Source organism: Lolium rigidum, chromosome 3 (genome assembly GCF_022539505.1).
Source record: "Lolium rigidum isolate FL_2022 chromosome 3, APGP_CSIRO_Lrig_0.1, whole genome shotgun sequence".
NCBI classification, from domain to species: domain Eukaryota; kingdom Viridiplantae; phylum Streptophyta; class Magnoliopsida; order Poales; family Poaceae; genus Lolium; species Lolium rigidum.
Window position 1 is genome coordinate 70,343,007 of NC_061510.1, and position 7,981 is coordinate 70,350,987.

At 45.0% G+C, this 7,981-nt stretch overlaps 1 pseudogene; it reads right to left on the reverse strand.

The window, feature by feature from the left end:
• Window positions 1–1,144: 1,144 nt before the first annotated feature.
• LOC124695005 lies at window positions 1,145–4,014 on the reverse strand (annotated as a pseudogene).
• Window positions 4,015–7,981: the final 3,967 nt, after the last annotated feature.

Here is a 7,981-nt window from a genome sequence, read left to right on the forward strand (position 1 = left end):
TAACTCAAAGGGGTGCCGGCAAATCTCAGCAAACATGCCATCCACGGCGAAGAGGTATCGACAAATTTTGGCCGTCTTTTTGTTCTAAGCGCAGGTGAGTTTCGGAGGGCGCGGAACACTGAAAGCACATGCCAATTAGGAAAAGGTTGCATCAATTATTTTAAAACTAAGACACCCTTTTTAGCATATATCACCCCTATGTCTGATTCTTGTTATCAAAGATTTCATTCTTTTTCACGTGCTAGGCATACCCGAAAAGGTAACCCAAAGGTTATCTGGTTCAAATAGAACATCTATGCATGTTCTTTGCGAGTAAACTAGGAAAAATTGCCTTGAATACTTTACCTATTTTTCTTCATATATTCATATTTATAAGATTAGAGTTTGCGGTGGTTTTTCCCTATCGAAAATTGCCTCTTCGATTTCCTATAAATTAATTTCAACGGTTATAATACATTCCATTATATGTAGTAGACTAACTTATCACGATCTTTTGATTAGTTTATTTAGTTGGTATATATTTTGAGACAACATCTTATTTGCACAAACATGGAACTACAAAAAGTAGATGACACAAGTATTTAAAAATGCGATAAAAACATTTATACCAATGTAGAGATTTTTAATTTCCGTAGCAACGCACGTGCATTCAACTAGTCTTAATTTATTGGTGGGTATGTGTAGATTGCAAAAATGATCTCGGCTTGCCGAATTGGCTCTCTCTTTGCATACACAGCTAGGCTGAGAATACTCTCTACCTTGGCCAAATCTCCAGAGGTCGAATCCCTTCTTTCGGGGCTCTGGTCTTCCTTTTATACATGTGCTTTCACTCCAATTGAACATGCTGTGAATTATCCTCTTTCGCTGCAATTGAGCATGCTGTGAATTGTCCCAAATTAATATCATCACTCTTGCCCTCGCATGTTTTTTGTAGTCAAGGAGTGCCATGAAGAAATGGTTACTTCTGCAATGCAAATTCCGTGTTACTTCTGCAACTTGACTTCCATTGCGCGAGGCGAACGGGAGGCGGGATGATTCACTGGAATTGCTCTCTCTAGCTAGACCTGTACATGATTTTGATGCATCTATACCAATATATCATGTAAGCAAACGCAAAGGCCATCGCTCGACTGATCACAATCTGTCAGTCGTTGGTCGTCGCCGTCGTCGTCTCCGGGTAAGGGTCGGTCCAACACTCGTCGTCCGCCACCGCCTCCTTCCACCTCCTGTTGAATATATGCATCTCCGTGGATGACCGCTGCCGCAACGCGGACCTGCCCACCGCCGCCGTCGCCGTCGTGCCGTCGCCGTCGTGCCGTCGCCAGCGTCGCCGAGCGTGGGGATGCCGCGGTGGAGGACGTACTCGCTGTCCACGATCCCGACGTTCATGGTCCGGTCCCCCTGCGCGCAGTAGCCGAGCTTGAAGTCGAGCCCCCACGCAAAGACGAGGTCGTTCTGGATCATCCGCCACGCGCACCGCCACGCCGCTCGCGAGAAAACCGGCACCATCATCTCCACCCACCCCGTGCACGGCGGCCCCGTGCTGTTGCCGTAGCACCGCCCGCCCCCCGCCGTCTTGTAGAACCGCCGGTGCACGGCCCCGCCCCGCCGTGCGCGGGCCGTGAGCCCGTGGTGGATCTTCGACCGGCGGTCGAGCGCCGGCTGCGATATCTCGAGTCCTTCTTTCCTGACGATCTCGAGGTACCTGAGGGCGTCGAAGCCGTCCACCTCGATGTCCTCGTCCCAGAGGAAGACGTAGTCGTATTCGGCGACGAGGGCCGGGTGCAGGAACCGCTTGCCGAACCACCACTTGGTCTGGTCCGCCGCCGCCACGTGCACCGCCCGCCGCGACCACGGCAGGTCGCTCCATCCCTCCACCACGCCGTCATAGTGGAATAGCATTAACGTGAAATTCGCCGCCGGGAACTGCATGATCATCATCATGCATGCATGGCGGATCACACAACGTTAGTACACTCGCTACATTGCTGCCGCTGAATTAAGAAAGTGGGGTATGAAATGAGATCATGGCGACCTTGGAGACGAGCTTGTCGACCACGGCCTTCTGCTTGATGCCGACGGGGATCGCAAGGAGACTCTTCGCCGGCGGGGGCTCCTTCAGCTCAGGGTTGCGGCCCAGGGACTCGAACTCGAAGTTGGACTTGTCCTGCACGATGCCCCTCGGCAGCGCTTCGTTGCCTGCTGGAGGCCTGCGCTGGTTCTGCAAACGCACGCACAGTAACCAGATCTTCAGCGTTACTATGAAGCTGGAATCGATGTGTCCGAGTATCCAAGTTGTCCCTGACTGACCTTGCAGATGTCGCTGGGTTCCTCCGGCGGCGGCGTCTCGTCAGCGGTCACCTCTCTTGGGTGAAGCAGCAGTATCGTCAGATTCTGCACCAAAAAAAAATGCAGCAGCTCAAGCGTGACATTTGTGCAGATCGAGCTAGCATATACAGTATATGTGCAGTACCGACACTTGTTTCGTGTGATGTAAAATGCGATCATCAGGAGCAACTACTGCTCTACTACAGCTAGTACCACGCACCTCATTGTGATCCAGCCATAGGATCGCGCCGGCGATGCACAGCAGCGCCAGAAATATGAGCGGCGCCGCTGGTGGCACCACGCCAGAGAACCGCTTCTGCGACGGATCGCCAGTCTCCGGACCCTGCACCGGGCACCAGAAATATGATCGCCGTCCCCGCTGGTATTTAGAAAAGATTCTAAACATATCGACAAGTTAACAGAAGATCAAGAAAACAGCTTTACCATGGCCACGCACGCCGAAGCAGCGATCTTCTCACGAGTTCGAGGGTTTACGCCATCAGGAAGTGACCATTGACGGGATGGAGTTTGTAATCAGAATTCGGCGATGACGCGCGGAACAAGTCGGACGGAGACGCACGCGCCGACACAAAACTGATCGAACACACATGTCTACCACGACGAAGCAATCATTCGGCCGGAGTCAGGACTCAGGAACAATACATAAATCCATCAAGTATACGATGCTGCTATCCTATGTCCAAATTAACATGACGTGCTAACGCCTCCGGCGTGCTAGCCACTAGCCAGCCGCTGACTAGGAATTTGCACGATCTTCTATTTCTTCCATTATTTGCCAAACCGGAGCTGTATCATAGGGCATGTTTGGTTTACAGCCAATGCTAGTACCAAACGTTGGCAAGCCCACCACCATAGGCTGTCGTTTGGTTTGACACCAAAATATTGGCTAGACCAGCTCATTCAGCTCACATGCAGTTCATTTTTTTTTTTTAGAATAAAGGCGCTCCCGCCCAGTTCCATTTCAGATTGAAATGAAACTACAAATTGTCAGGTTTCTGGAATTTTAACAGTTCTAGACCAGACACACACCTCACCCTTACAGCTTAACATAAACCGAAACCTCCACACCCAGAAAACGTCCAGGTTTCCAACAGGGAGAGAAACTGAAACTGCCACACACCGCAAGAACAAGCTGATACAAACGCAGACAAACTCCTCACAACATTCTGAGACAAAACACCCCCTGATACTTCGCCAGCCTTCTTCGTTTCCTTTTTCTTCTTTCTCACAGCTTCACTCTGCTTTCACCTCGCACCTCCGGAGTTCCAGGTCCAATCAGCTTCGTCGCAAGCTTCCTCTTTTTTAGTACCATTCGACCCGGGGCATCTTCATAGCCTTCTTTTCCAGCTCCGCGCACCATCTCCCAATCTTCGGCCGCCATTCTTCCTTGCACAGCGGCATCCATCTCCTTAGAAGCCTGGCCGTCCTCTTCCAAATCACCTGAAAGCCGGTCCAAGTTAGACTCCCAAAATGCAATTCATTTCTCATCTTCCACAAATTCCAAATGATAGCAGATGAAAAGGTATTCAGTGCCCCATTTTTCTCATTACTTATCCAGAGTCTAGCAACCTGCTCGTAGTTGTTTCCCATCTCTCTTCCAACTAAACTAGAAACATAAGACCAAACGTCCCGAGCAACATCACATTCAAAGAACAGATGGCACATGCTCTCAGGTTCGCAACAAAATAAACATCGGCCATCATTTATTGTTTGTCTTTTGGCCAAATTGTCCCTAGTAAGAATTTTATTATGTGAAACTAGCCAAAGGAAAACATGGACCCTAGGGGGTACATTTAGTTTCCAAATCGCGGGGATATACACCTGTTTTACTCCCCTAAAATTAATCACTGCATATAAGGACTGTGAGGAGTAAACTCCTGTAGAATTTAGCTTCCAAACCATCTGGTCAGGCTCATCCGTCAGCCTCAGATGTTGGACGATTGCTTTTAGTTCTTCCCATTGCAACAATAATTTGTCATCAAAACATCTCCTAAAGGATAGTCTCAACTCCTCCCCATCCCAAATCTCCTTAATGGTTTTTGTCTGCTCATTACAGACAATGTACAACTCCCAAAAATGTATGGCCAAGCTAGTGCTTCCAAACCATTGATCCTCCCAAAACTTAATATTTTGGCCATTACCCACTAACCACTGGTAGCCAAACTTCGCTTCTGTAAACGCCCATAAAACTCCTTTCCAAAAAGGGGAGGCATTCGAGGCCTCCTTACATGCAAATAAATTTGGATGTTGTGTTCTGTACTTATATTGGATAATCTCCTTCCACAACTTATGATCATCTAAATTAAATCTCTTCACCCAAGAGGATAACAAGGACACATTCAGATCTCTAATATTTGCAATTCCCATCCCACCAAAATCCTTTTTCATACTAACAAGTTCCCAATGTGCTAGGTGGTACTTATGGTGGCCTTCATAGTTATCCCACAAGCAATGGGACATCTGCGAGTTGATAGCTGTCACTGCCCACTTTGGAAACTTAAGAACCGATAAAAGATAAATAGGTATACTTGCTAAGCAAGAGCTGATTAGCACCAGTCTGCTAGCATGATTCAAAAGCCTCCCTCTCCACCCCGCAATCCGCTTAATAATACTATCAATCAAGGGTTGTAAATCTTGCTTACAAAGTTTTCCAAAATGTAACGGCACCCCCAAATACTTCAAGGGGAACTCACTAACTTTACACCCAAAAACTTGGGCTAACATATTAACTTCTTCTACTGGCACATTAATAGGCACCAGGTCACTCTTATTAAAGTTAATCCGCATCCCGGACAGTTGTTCAAAAATAGACAACAGCCATTTTAAATTTTGCGCTTGTCCCACATCATTTTTAATAAACAACAGTGTGTCATCTGCGTATTGTAGACTAAACACCCCCCCATCTCTATATCCGTGTAGCAAACCAGATATCAAATTCTGGTGGGCTGCTTTCGATAGCATTCGCGTAAAAACGTCTGCCACAAAGTTAAACAGCAGTGGGGACAAGGGATCCCCCTGTCTGAGCCCTTTCCCCGTCAAAAAATAGTTACTTTCACAATCGTTAATACGAACTCCCACCGAGCCTCCTTGGACTAGATGCCTAATCTTATCACACCATTTTGGGCTAAAGCCTCTTTGCTGAAGCATCAGATCCAAGAAGGACCAATCCACTATATCGTATGCCTTTTCGTAATCGAGCTTTAACACTATGCATTGTTCTTTTTTATTATGTACATCATGAATAATTTCATGAGCCGTTACCATGCTTTCCAATATGTACCGTCCTTTAATAAATGCAGTTTGATTAGGCGAGATAAGCCGATCCGCAATTTTCCCCAACCTGTTAGTACAGGCTTTGGAAAAAGCTTTGAAACTACAATTAGTTAGTGCAATTGGCCTATACTTTTTTTAAAGAAGTTGCATCTGCTTCTTTTGGAATCAGCGTAAGCATAGCGAAGTTAATCCTGAACAAGTCCGCCTCATTTTTCTCAAAATCTCTAAAGAGATTAGTCAGGTCTCCTTTAATCGGTTCCCAGAACTTTTGATAAAACAAAAACGGGAAACCGTCGGGACCCGGTGCTCCTTCTGCATAAGAGCCAAAAATTGCCTCCTTGATTTCATCTTCAGAGAAAGGTTGATCGAGCTGATCATTTTCCTCCTCTGAAACCAAATCATTAGGATCCCAAAAGGAATCATCTAATGCAATATCAATCTTATCTTCTTTACCAAAAAGGTTTTTATAAAAATCCACAGCTATTTTAAGCATATCTTGGTTTTCGACCACCTCTACCCCTTCCTCATTTTGCAAGGACGTAATCTTCTTCTTCCTTCTTCTCTGGTTGGCCACCGCGTGGAAGTACGCAGTGTTTTTATCGCCTTCCAGGATATCTCTCTCTCTCTAGCTCTTTGCCTTGCACTAATCTCCTCCATATACCAAATTTTATTTAACTCTGCACTAATGTGCTTCATTCTATCATGCTCATCTAAAGACAAGTTCTGAGTTTCAGACATTATATCCAAACAATCGTACTCTGCGATTAAGGATTGCTTTTTCTTTTTTTGTTCAGCATTAATATTTATACTCCAGCCCCTAAGATGTTTCCTTAACCTCCTTTGTTTATACTGCCACACATCAATAGCTTTGGTATCCGGGCAGGGCTGATTCCATGATTTACTAACCATGTCAGCGAAGCCGTCAATTTCCAGCCACCATTTTTCGAATCTAAAAGGTCTATTATTATCCACTTTTTCCCCAACACTCAACAACAGAGGAGTGTGATCACTCCCAGGTCTGGCTAAAGCCATCACTGATGCTGTAGGAAAATGAGACTCCCAACAAGTTGAGACCAAAATTCTGTCTAGATTCGCCATAATCGGCATGGCCTGATTATTTGACCACGTAAACCTCCTATTAGAGGTTTGCCGCTCCATTAACCCGGCAGCGTTAATCCAATCATTAAACTTATTAGTCCATTTCAAATTTATGGATCCATTACTTTTATCTTCAAATTTTCTAACCAAGTTAAAATCCCCTCCAAAAACAATGGGTTGTTGTTTATGGTTAAAGATGATAATTCATCCAGGAACTCTTGCTTATGTTCCTCATACGCCGTTCCATACACAGCCACAAAATTCCAAATAAATTTGTCTATCTTATTTTTCAAAGAGACCATCACACAATACTTTTTTTTGTACCAGGAGAAGATCTCAAAAACCCCTAGGTTAATACCTGCCAGTATACCCCCAGCTGTACCAACTGCTGGTAACCAATTCCAATCAAAATCGTGAAAATTGGCTAAGGCTTTTAGGCAAACAGGACTAAAGTCCTCCTTCTTTGTTTCCGACAAAGCAATGATATCCGGATAAGACTTTTTCAAAGCATCACTAACCGCAGTAATTTTACCCTCTGCATTCAAGCCTCTAACATTCCAAATCTCAATATTAAACCTCATCATCATAACTATTTTTTTATTTTTCCTACCATGCTTCCTAAATCTATAAGAAGATTCAGAAAAGTCATAAACACCATCATCAGACACATTATCTGCATCATTATTCATCTCATTATCATTTTCTTTTAATTGGTCTTCCATGGCATCTTCTAAAGTATAATCAATATCAGTGGGTAAAAAAAATATCAGGTTGTTCCTCTCTAAGGGTTTCCATCCTTTTTTCCTCTAACTTTTTCATTTTATCTATGTTACTGCTAATGCAAGTATCATTCCCTCCTAGAGAAACATTAACCAACTTTGCTTTTTCTACTAAAGTAGAAGAACAAATACTAGCAAAAGAGTGCTTAAGCAGTTTCGAATTTTTACCAGCAGGTTTTTCCAGGTTCTTTATCTCCAGTAAAGATGTAGCCTTGTCCAGCACCGTCTTGCCATCTCTGTTGATTCTCTCACTTTGCCTCACTGGCAGTACCGGCCCTCATTTGTTCCTCTTTTTTTCCTTGCTAGCATTAACTCTGCCTCTTTAGGAGTGGGGTGATCTTCCTCAAAGCTTGTCATATGACCTTTGTCTATCTTCTCCACATCATCCTCTACCGCCTGTGACTTCTCAGCAACATCCTCTACAGCCTGTGTCTTCTCAGCAACCTCCTCATTCTCTCTTCCAACATCCTCTCGCCCCGGTA